Consider the following 12,284-nt stretch of genomic DNA (forward strand, 5'->3'; position numbering starts at 1 on the left):
AAGAAGTTATGTGTTCTATCCAACTTTAATTTTCGCTCCTATTTAATGTTTCTCTGAAGATTTTAATCATGGTCAAAATGTGTCTATATTTATACAAAGACCGACAACCTCGCTTCCATTTAAAAAAAAAAAACGCCATAGATGTACATGTTCTTGGACTGACATCTGCGTAAGCTTAACTAGTACCCGTTATATTTTATCCTTTTAATTTATACCGTCCGCTGGTAACCTTTAGCACGTTTATCTCATTGAAAGACTTGATTATTTGAAAATGTATCCAAAGATATAATATAAAAAATGAGTTGTGCCGGCGAGAAATTTCCGGCAGCGCGTGGAAGGGTTAGAAGTAAAGAAAGTTCTCAAATGAAACAATAGAATGTAATATTATTAGAAAACTATTTCATGGTATTACTTAGGCCTTGTTTACAAGCAGGTAGGGTAACCCTAGTGCTAGGGTTACCCTGGCAGGAGGGTTACCCTAATGTTCCCACATTTCTTCTTTTTTTCATCGACGTGTTTACAAGGCAGCTAGGGTTACCCTAGCACTAGGGTAACCCTAGCTGCCTTGTAAACGCTCTGGTGGAGATAAGTCGCCTACCTGGGACAACTTTTTACTTGTTTCCAGACCCTTTGAACATTGATAACAATGTGTGCGGTTACCAAGCATGGGTAAGTTGTCCCGGGTGGTAGGGTAACCCCACCTGTGAAATTTTGCTTGTAAACCCGGGCTATCTTTGACCCGCCTGCTAGGGTAACCCTAGCACAAGGGTTACCCTCCTTGCTTGTAAACAGGGCCTAAGTAACTAAAGCACTCAGGAATAATGTAAACAATGCTTATTGGCGCCGTGCGGCAATTTGAGCCACGTAGAGACTGAATGAAATGACTGCCGAGTGACCTTTTAAATTCTGACCCCCACTGTGACCAGTCAAGTTTTTTGCTTTTAGGAAAAAAGAATTGCACTTGAAACTCAAGTTCAGCGAGGGTAAAATTCACAATTAAAACATAATTCTCGTTTTCAACCATTCATTATTTGCAAAGGAGAGGGTAAATATTAATATAAATTTAGTCTTTGTGTACATGTAGAATGCTGTATGAAGCGCAGGAAAAGCGTTTACTGACAGAGGTATATATAGTGTTTTCATGAATGACTGACAATTACGTCAGAATCGGATAGAAATACCCTCTGTAATCAAACGACTGTCTTGGTTTTTTAAACATGGAATTATGTACCGGATTGGGAATTCAGAATGTCGCGGTACGCGTAGAGGAATGTTGCCATAAACGATGAAAGATCAGTAGCGGATCCAGACCTGACGCTTACAGCTTTGAGACTGAAACTCTTACATCGACAGGATTGTATAACACTTTTTAATGAATCCAAGTAAACGGTAAGCAGGCAAGGAATTATAACGTGCAACCGCGAGTAGTGGGAAGGGGTGTGGGGGAGAAATAATTTGCCTCAAAAGAGTCCAATAGTGACTTTCTGAATCAAAGTTTGGACCCCCCAATCAAAAATTCCTGGATCCGCCTCTGAAGATATAGGTGAACTGAATAGCTTATCGAGAGGCATTGCTTGGTATTCACTCAGACGGTGTGCGCACTCCGATTATGTTGCATTGTAGTAGCGTTATTTTCAATGTGGTGGTGAAGGCGGAGACTTTGGTACGTAATTGTCGCGTATTCCATCGTTCTCAAGGAAAAACGCAAGCTCTGTACGTCTTTTTAGTATCTAATTTGTGACCGGTTTTCGAGAAGTTCAAATTTCCTGTAGGTCGTATTTTGAAGACTTTCAAAGATTTAGATGGCCACTTTGATCCTTTTTGATCATCTCTGACCAAGCGCTCTCCAACGTGTATCAGAAGGTCTCTGTCTTCTTACGATGCGTTTGCATGTCAAGGGTCAATTCTCTGTTAAGTAACCCGCGTTTTTGTTACACTAGGCCTTTTGCCCACGGGAAAGTGAGACCTTACCCACGGGAAGTCTGTGTTTTGTGTGTGACCTCTATTCCCACAGTGAAACTTCCCATGGGAAATCGCTAGGGATACATCAAAAAGAACAAAAGAATTACCCATGACGTTTCCCGAACCAAGTCGTAGGGTTTAGCAGTGGTTTATCTAACCACAAGAGTAGTTCAACGAGTCGGATGGAAGAAAATAGTAAACCCGGAAACCGCAGCACATGCTGGGCATTTTTGTGGTGTTGTGCTGAAATCGCGGCAAATATCCTAGCAAGTACCAAATTCAAGACACGAGGCATCAAACATGGCCAACTTTCGAGGTTTACATTAAGTATATTTTATTCGTCTTTGCTCTGAATACTCCAATAAAAACCATAAGTTTCGTGGTTTGCGATCTCCATGATTTATTATTTTCCCGCCAAACACTGCTAGGTCAAGAGTTCACCTCGGGTAATTATCCATTAAGTAACCGGTGGATTAAACCTGACCGGAAAGCCAAACCCATCCCAATCCAAGGTTATTACCCACAGGGTTACCTCGGGTAGGAGGTGAGTGTAACCACAGCTATTATTTTTGTCTTTGATATTACTCCTCCCGCCATGGCGTCAGCTGAGAGTGTAACTGTTGCCATTTGTGTCGAGATTCTTGGGGCAAGACTGCAGTTTCGACTCTTTATGTATCACGTCGGTTGCCTGCTAAGAACAAATTCGTCACCAAGGAGCGATAGGAGTCGCGCAGACCCGTCAAAACTTTTTTTACTTTCGATGGGACGTAGAGTATTCGTGGGTCAAGAAATCACTCTCGTTCCTCTAATTTAAATGCCTGTTATTCAATACTCAAGATAGAGTACTTACCCTACAGTACTCGTCATCGGTTATTTTACTTTTACTTAGGAGAGTAGATTTACGTTACGATTGAGTAATGGAAAGTTCCTAACAGTGGTAACGCTTTGTGACACTATGTAACGCAATATTCTACAAACGTATATTGACGCTATCTCGCAGCCATTAAAGATGGTTAAAGACGGGAGAGAAGCCGTAGAATTATCTAATTTACCTTCGACCTTGATAAGAAATTTGTTACAATCTTTTTGTCCCTATTTAAGTAACGCTCGCGATCCTTTGACCTCAGTCGTTTACTGCCACATGTCTGCGGGAGTCGCACGAGCTCATGCGACGACGTGTGCTAAGTAAACGTGACAAACTCGATTGGAGTTAAGAAAATTAATGGTCCGAAAAAAGGTGGTCAATCTCTTTGGTTTCGTTTTCATTCAGTTTTTCTGGAGCCTATGTGATCTTACGCGAGAAACGTTTAAGATTATTCAGCAAGGGCGCTTTTGTATCTGGGTTGTCACGAATCTATCTCATGTCAATACCTTTTGTATGGTCACGTTGTGTTTGTGCACGCAAACCAGAACACAGGGTGCCCACACAAGCGGCGTGCCTGGTCGTTTGTTCGAAATATAAAGAAATGTATGGGAGAATATTGAGGAGTCGTAATATCGTAAACTTATATCAAGGAATGTCTATGATAAGGCTCAAAATAAATGTAAACCTACCTCACTTGCTGTGTATTATTGTCGTTTCTGTGGTCGTCCACTGAACCAGACCTGACCTGCTGCTCTACATTGACACCTTACTGGGGAAACATGTTCCGTCCAATAGACGACCCTGACTATCCATCGCTTAGGTTGTGGACTATTCTTCCTATTATGAGAGTCTGGTATTGGTGTACAAATCAGGTAAGTCAAGAAGGTAGTTTAGAGATTTTGCCAATGACAAGTAGGCCCCTTACTTGTTTTGCCCATCTAACAAGGTTACCTCCACTCAAACCAATCAATTTAACTCATAACTGGTAACACCTGTCTCGGCCGGGTGTCAAGAGGTAATGAACTGAGTTTAGTATTTACTGTTAGTCAGTTTTAGCCTTTGAAATGGATAGCCTGTCAGCAGACCACTGAACAACCAAACAAATACTATGCTTCGCAACATCTTGGCAACACTGACATAGGGCTGCCATACTGGAGTTGTAAATTCTAGCCCAGGCCTTTGGCAGTCATAAATGGGGTTTTGTTCTTTTTTCTGAAATTGCCTATACATCATCCAAATCATGTCTGGTCCACTATTGCTTGCATTGGAAGTTGGCCCAAAGAGTTAAATATTAGAAAAATATGGAACAAAAAGATGTATTGAGTAAATATGAAAATACATAAAATATTAGTAATAATTTATGTATTTTCATATTTACTCAATACATCTGTTTGTTCCATATTTTTCTAATATTTAACTCTTTGGGCCAGCTTCAATGCAAGCAATAGTGGACCAGACATGATTTGGATGATGGTTTTTTTTTCCAATATACAGATAAACACTGTTTTACCACAACGCCTATTCTACATTGTAGTTCTGGTCACTCCAACCATCTTGTAATAACTGACAATGAGAGGGAAAATGTTTCTATGAATGGTGAAATCAGCTCACAAGGCTCATCCTGCCAGAGCTTATATCCCATAATGCAGTACTAGCTTGAAAATTATGTGTAGATCTGTTGTGGAAGTGTTAAGCCTGATCTACAATGGAAATTGTCCCTACAATATCACAACTGAATAGTGTATGAGGGTTAGGAGAATAAAGGAATTGAACATCTAAATCTAAATGTCTGATATGCAAAGGGCAAACAGCCAATCTTCAGCAGATATCCCACCCATCCCACCCCAGAGGAGGACATCCATCACACAGTAATCTCATGTGTGGGAGATTGACATCTCCTACCCCAACCCTGCAGGACGGGGCCTACAGTTTTAATATACATTCATCCTTATCCGAGGAGACTAGAATATCTATCCATTTTTTAATTTTATAGAAAGGTAGCAAATTTTCCTCACTTATGTTAAGACCATGATTATTGGTCCAGCCAGGGCTCGAACCCTCGACCTCCCGCACAACACAATCCGGTGCTCCAACCGATTGAGCTAGAAAAGAAGCTCTTGATTGTTGAACAAATTCTCTTAGTTAGTACTAGAGAAAATTTACAGTGAACAGTATTTAGAACATACAACCTACATTGGGTGGATGTTACCTAGGTTAGATGAAGTGCCAGTTTTTAATGTTTACTCTGATTACTTTTCCAGAAGCTTTGTGACTTTTTCAAGTCCACTAAATGGTGTCGAGGTAGGGAAGCCTTTTTCCGAGGGATCTCATACCCTTGATGGCAGTGTTCCTCAATTCCACTAGTTTAATCAGTTTTGTTTTGTTTTTGTCTTTGCTTGTGTCTCAGTGATCATTTCTCCAGGAATCACTGGATGTTATGTCCACTAATGATGACAATTAACACTCTAGGTTTTACTCTAGAACTTTATTCCGGATACATGGATGCTGCCAAGGTTTGTGAAATGTTTTTAGAAAACTTGGGTATAATTTTTCAGGGGGGAGGGGGTGGGATTTGGTGGTGATGGGCAAGGGTGGGGAAGGTGATAAACATTATTTCTTTGGGGACTGGGCTGGGATAAGAGCATGGTCATGTTGTGAACAAGTGGACTGGGCTCTACCTCTCTGTCTGAAGCACCTTCAGAAAACAGAACTGTTGTATTGTATTACCTCTGGAGTTAGAGTATTTTATTTTTGTACTGCTCTGCTGTCTAGTTACAACGGGGAAAATTTGTAAACCAAGGCTGAAATGGTGGAACAGAGAGGTGAACTCACTTGAATAGTTTTTAATCACGAAGCTTTGTGGAAGAATCTAATATGGAACCATCAATAGGGCTGAAATTTGGGACTTCGGGATGGCAAATGTAACACCCTAACTTTTGTAACTTGGTTATTCCATTTTTTACAGTCCCAAGATGAACATTTTAACTTTCTAACGCATTTATTTTGTCCACTTCCTATTCTGTAGGAGATGCTTTTCTGTCGTACTTGTAAACTGGTAGAGTTTGAGAATGCAACAAAAGCACTGGAAAAAGCCAAACCTAAGAACCAAGAAGCGGTAAGATTCAGACAAACTTGTGTTTTGCACGTGATATACATTCCTTTGGTAGTTTTCCCCTCATTCTGTTGCTCGTGATTTTTATTCTCCAAATATGCTTCGTAGAGTACAAATAACGCGCGAGACGAGTACAAATATAAATACACGATATTTGTACTCCAGAAATATCCGCGAAATTCGCCCGCAATGAAATAACAATGTGGCGTGTTGGATGATAAATCTCTTATTTAACGTTTTTTTGTGTGTTATTGCTGATTATTTTTACTCGTTGTTTGTATTTTGACTCGCCCTATCAAATATTTGTACTCGTCGCGAGACGAGTACAAATACAAATACACGATATTTGTACTCCAGAAATATCCGCGAAATTCGCCCGCAATGAAATAACAATGTGGCGTGTTGGATGATAAATCTCTTATTTAACGTTTTTTTGTGTGTTATTGCTGATTATTTTTACTCGTTGTTTGTATTTTGACTCGCCCTACGGGCTCGTCAAAACACGGTACAACTCGTAAAAATACTCAGCGATACTATACAACAAAACCTCCATTAAGATATATATACTTGCAATAGACATTTATCACTTGAAGGTCATGTTGAGGTTTTGAAGAATCATGTCGAATGCTAGAATGGAAGATTACCAAATTGTTTTTGTGCATTTTCCATTATCAGCTTCAAAAAGCCAAAGAAGAAGCAGAGGAAGCATGCAATTCAATTTCAGAAGCTGCCAAAAAAGAGGTAAATAATGTTACAAGGATCGGAATTGTCTAGAAAGTTCGCGAAGGTCAATGTCACGCAAAGTGTTTTTTTTTAATAATTTTCTAGAACTGTTACTCATCAGTTTAAAAATAGAGTTTACTGTAATAGTTATAAATAGTTACTATTGTAATGGTTATAAATAGTTCCTTTTGGAAACTTCTAGACTCTCTTCGGATGCTTATATAAGCAGCTCGCTCGTCAGGTTTTTGTTGTGATTTGGGACTTCGTTCCCTGTTTGTGATCTACAAGCGATATTGTGTGACGAGTGACAAGTGAAGGGATTTTCCCTTTCAGATGTGAAACTGACATTCTGCTGTCAAGCCCAGAGCTATTTACCGTGGAGTGCGATACGTCGAAGGAAGTCTTCAGGAGATTTCGCCAAAGAGAAGGACAGTACTTTGCTTGTGGTCACATAAGCGTAGATAAGTATATAGTTAATTTTAGTTGGATTGTTCCAAGAGTAGTCGCTAGCTCGTGTTAGGTTATCTTCCGTTGTTAACAGTTGAATAAATTGTGTTTCGTGGAAATAGCGAGGATATTATCTTTCTGCCGATAATCAGTTACCGTAACAATAACAATACCAGTAATAATGAGCAGTGTTTTTTATTTAACTGATATTAATTTTTTTTTTTTTTAAATGCAGATGATCCGTTACAACAGGCAAAGGGTGTTGAGCCTGCAAGCAAGTCTTATCCAGTACGCTGAATCGCGGTTAAAGAATGGAAGAGATACGTACGCCATATTAGCCAAACTACTGAATGACATGAAAAGATCTGCGTAATTAAGAAGCATGAAGAAAATAGACGGCCCCATGAACTTAGGTGGCCAAAATTTATGGCTCACTTTCTGTATGACATTAGATTATTTCAATTTAATACTGATAAGAAAAAAATAATTCTTTAGAACGACACCAGGGTGTTACAGGCATTGGCCTGTTCCAGGCATTCAGTTGGTAAAATGGAGCGAAGATTGGACCTGAAAAGTGAAAAAGAGAGGGAGGCCTGGGTCGGATTCATTAAGCGACTCGACCCAAACCTCCCTCGCTTTTTCACTCCTCTGCTTTAAGAGCGCTGTTTACTATTATGCTTCCTTTTACAAGCTGATTGTCTGGAAAAGGTTATTCAGGCAGAAATTGGCCAGAAATGGTGACAAAAATGTGGCAATGACTAGGAAATTAATCAGCAAATATTTCATAGCGGGAATGAATTTCTCAACTTTGTTAAGGATACCAGCCTTGAATCAAGGCTCAAGAAGATTTATTAAATACTTTTCACGGTGAATTTTTCACCTTTGCGTTCTTTCGTGCAGATCAGATTAAAACCTTAAAGTAAATTTATTTCTCTACCTCCTCTTGTAAAAGGATGTTTTTATTGATTCTAAATGAATGATTTTCAGATGTGCAATGTTTTCTATGTACTCACGGACTGACCCCATTAAAAAAAAAAAAATAGTTCTATTTCCAATCTTTTAAAAAGTGCCAACCAAAAATTGACTTCTTTTGTCTTAGAAAGCCTAATGAAAGTTATTGGTTATAGCGGTGGAAAGTTTCTGTTTAAATAACCTTTTAATTACCCGTAAGGAGTAGAAGAAAAGGTCTTTTGTTGACTTCCTCTGCGAAGATACCGGTTAACGTGACCTTTAATTCCGGTGAAAAACTGCGTTTTTCGTTTATGAATATTTGTTTTAACGTACAATGGGCCACTTATAATAATACTTCTCTTGTAGCTCTATCACGGGCACAGTGTTTCATCCCCTCCGACTCAACGAAAGTCACCACCCCTGAATATAGCGATGACTTAAAGGCAGTGTGAATATGATGGACCTTTTAACTTTCGCTAACGAGCAAAGCGCTCCTTCGAAAAAAAACACTGCTGTAATAGGTTGGCTTGTCTTTGAAGCCCAAAACAATGAAACTTCCTAAATAACCCTCCCACTTCTAACCCTATAACCTTACCCAACAAGTCAATCTTCTGCTGTTTTATTTCTGATGAGATCACGCGCAGATCAGGTGTAAGAATAGACACTGTGTCATCACGTATGTTTCGCAATAATCTTTTAGTGGCTTTCGGTTTGGTGCCCTGTTCACCTTCGAGAGGAGTCTTGCTTTTTTTCTGGAGAAATACATCGATACAAAGCTTCAATAGCCCGTGAAATCCTCAAAGAAGTAAGACTAAATCATTTGTAATCTAGATTGAGAAGCAACTAAGTGTCTGTACGTATACAACAAGACTATAGCTCAGTGTACGAACCATTAAGGGTTTTGTCACAAATCCATGCTCGTGTGCGCGAAGTGTTATACTTAACGGCTCCATGAACGAATTTAGGCCTGCTTAATTTTAAACATTTACCAACAGCTAAGTCGATTTCATTTTGTAGAAAACAATTTGGGAATTTGTCCCTCATTCATTTCGCGAAGTATAGTCCGTTAACCGGACGGATGTACATCGATTCTTTATTTGGTGAATGAAAAACCTCATCGCTTATTTCGCTTTGTTTTTTCCTCCGATGTAAATTGGATCGTTTCGATAGCAAGGAAACGGTCTGGAGTCTTTATTCTTCGTGCCAGCCCATCACGATCCAAAACAGCAGTGAAAAGGTGGTCACATCAGCAATAGTATTTAACAGCCTTACTGTGTTCCTCAAGGCACTGAAATAAGTCTCACTGGTAAGTACATTATGTCAGAGTGTAATTTCGTTGTTTCCGTAAAGGGCCAGGACTTGCCCATTATGAAATTTAAAGTAAACATCTACCTGTCTTCGGACAACAGCAAGAGATACATGTCTTTGCTCTCGAGATTGATCACGAACGAAGATCGTTAAGTTTCTTGCCAATAAGCACGTCAGGTATTTTTTGAAGATGGGAAGATTTTCGAATGTATGTTGTCTAAGCTAAGACCGTAGCAAGAAATTGACACAGACAACTCCGCAGTCGATTAAGATAGTCTCTGCTTCATTGTTTTCCAGACACGTTTCCCCCTAATTTTGTAACCCTATATACTTTCAGCTGGCTCTACATTTTGCAATAAGTAAAATGCTGAATGTTGTTGCTGAAGATTACCGGTGAACTGAACACTAAATTGTTCGTTCAAAAATTTTCCTTTCGGTCAAAGGCTTAGTTTAGTACTTTTTTCATTGTTTACTTCATGAATTGTTACAATGCCGTTCTGTAATGGGACTTTAATCAGAACATTCTAGAAGAGGACATTCGAATATGGTTGACCTCTGTTCAAGAACTTACTGACTCCTATTACTTGAAATATCACACCAAACACGAGAGCAGGCGGTAAATCATTCAACGTCTAGTATTCCCCTAATGTTGCCCTTTATGTGCTTTGCATTAATAGAACCGCCTCGAGAATTTCTTGAAATATTGCCTAAGGGACCGGGGAAGAACTGATGTGCTTTGCTCTACCACTTTTTCATTTTTTGACTTACCTCCTCCAACCTCCCCCATTCCGATGAAATAGTTCTATTTACACGTAACGGACCAGCGCATTTGCTGTTAAAAGACGCGTGTCATCGGATTATTATTTCAAGGCTTAAGGTCACAATAGGTAACACACTGGTTTCACTTTTGTGTTTCTGTTTACAAGTTGAAGGCTGGTTGCGGATGAGCAATTTTAAGTCTCTTGTCTTGTCTGGTTGGAATTTTGACGCCTAAACGAAATTCAGAACCGATTTTAGTAGTTGTTTCAGACAAGAGATATTTACATTCTCTAAAGAGGCTTCAATGTGGAGTCTTATCCTTGTTGCTGCTCTGAAAAGGACTTTGACCAAGACATTCTCGAACAGAATTTAGATTTGCTCTATATTTTGACTCAACCCCCATTAAGTAGCTCTGCTTATAAACTCAACGGATCAGCGCAGAAATCGGAAGTCTGACGTTTGCGGCTTTAAAGATGCCATAAAAAATGATGCAATGTCTGGAGATTATTTCTGAAGGTCACAGTATGTAACTAATCAGCTTCACTTTCATGTTCTTGTTTATTAGCTTCTAAACAGCTGCCCCTCCTCTCCCCTCCAAAATCCCGATACCTACCAGAGTTTTCTCAACTCTGGAAAGTATGGGCCTGTACACAGGCTACTGTTTATCAACTGGACGGAATTATGACGATTAATTCTTTATTTGCTGAATGAAAACCCTCATCTAGTACGAAAAGACTTTAGTTCTTTATGGTCGTTAAATAGAGTCAATTTAGTCAGTTTTATCGCTTAGGCCCAGTTCAAACGTCGAATTTCACATGTGCCGAACTTAACTCCTATTTTAGTCAACTAAAATAGTTAAATACGGCATTTGATTCAAAGTTCGTTCAATTTGATTCAAGTCGTTCAAAGGCAAGACACGCCAACTCAGTTTAAGTGAGCTCTTGGATGATGTCTGCACGCGCTGTAGCCTCTGCTCCTCTTGAATTTTATATATTTTTATTACAAATCCCGTAACTAGTTAACTATAGATTTTCTCCTAGTTTTAATATCGATACTACTGTAAATAGCTCCTAGTCTTTTTTCTTTTTTAGTGTCCCCAAATTAGTAAGGGATTTTTCCCTTGCTAGACGGCTCTTGACACTATTAATAAACTTTTACTACTACTATTACTACTACGTCGAATTTAACTCAGTCGAATTCAACTCTGTTCGCTGTCGATATTCCCAGGCGCACTACGTATTTGCTAGACGAAGACGTCTATTGAGCGTTTGCTTAATTGCTTCACTGATGCTCTTGTTTTGATGTTTGTTTTGCTTCTTTATCTTGGCTTTTCGTCATGATACTTTTACATGATTCACGTTCCATCATTTCACTGAAACACGACCCACAATATGCCACAGAGTTTCCTACTTTCCACCCAGGAGTGCCCTCTTCGTTTTCAAAAACCGCACACCTCATACAAAAGTAATTACCGCACGTCAAACAACTGTATTTTGTCTTTTCAAAGCAAGAATTACAAATTCCTATGTCTCCGACCATTTTTCTGTGCTGTTTTGGCTTTTTCGCGCATGGCATTCATAGAATTCCTGGCGATTTGTGGGTAATAAATGAATTATAATAATTTCCTGTAATTTCCATAAAATCTTCTACAATACAAAATGTTAACAGCGTAAAAAAAAGATCCAAAAGAACTCACTTTCAGGTCACATCTACTCCTTTTTTTTCCCTGTGATTCATGCATTAAGTTCGGCATATGTGAGCACAAGTAGCCCAGACAAGCGACGAGTCTTTGTTTATTCGAAATATAAGGGAATGTATGGGAGAATATTGAAGAGTCTTATTATCGTAAACTTATATCATGAAATGTCTGAGTTAAAGCTCAAAATAAATGTCAACCTACCTCATTTGCTGTGTATTGTCGTTTCTGTGGCTCTAAATGGCGAAGTTGAGCGATTTGGTGGGTTTTGCGTCGACTGTTACTATACGTTATAAGGAGGTGACAAGGGTGGAAAGCTCATACGTTATAAGAAGGAGACAAACTCCTGGATTCGCTCCTGAAGATTACTTTGTTTCAGTTGCACCTAGGGTTAGTAAAAACTACAACTCCTTTCGAACGAGTTTAAAATTAGTTCAAACTAGGCCAGGTAACTTTCCATC

At 39.2% G+C, this 12,284-nt stretch overlaps 1 protein-coding gene and 2 pseudogenes across 2 annotated transcripts in view; 1 reads left to right on the top strand and 2 right to left on the bottom strand.

Moving 5' to 3' along the window:
- Positions 1-12,284, bottom strand: part of LOC148731419 (uncharacterized) — a 387,633-nt pseudogene that overhangs the window by 137,543 nt on the left and 237,806 nt on the right.
- Positions 1-12,284, bottom strand: part of LOC148731420 (neural cell adhesion molecule 1-B-like) — a 284,150-nt gene that overhangs the window by 131,062 nt on the left and 140,804 nt on the right. The window lies entirely within an intron of this gene.
- On the top strand, positions 3,607-7,111 carry LOC148731428 (uncharacterized; annotated as a pseudogene). Its single transcript, XR_016001499.1, has 5 exons — positions 3,607-3,699; positions 5,250-5,340; positions 5,853-5,942; positions 6,615-6,680; positions 6,996-7,111. The product of XR_016001499.1 is annotated as an uncharacterized LOC148731428 (transcript).

This window comes from Stylophora pistillata, chromosome 5 (genome assembly GCF_964205215.1).
Source record: "Stylophora pistillata chromosome 5, jaStyPist1.2, whole genome shotgun sequence".
In the NCBI taxonomy this organism is placed as follows: Eukaryota; Metazoa; Cnidaria; class Anthozoa; order Scleractinia; family Pocilloporidae; genus Stylophora; species Stylophora pistillata.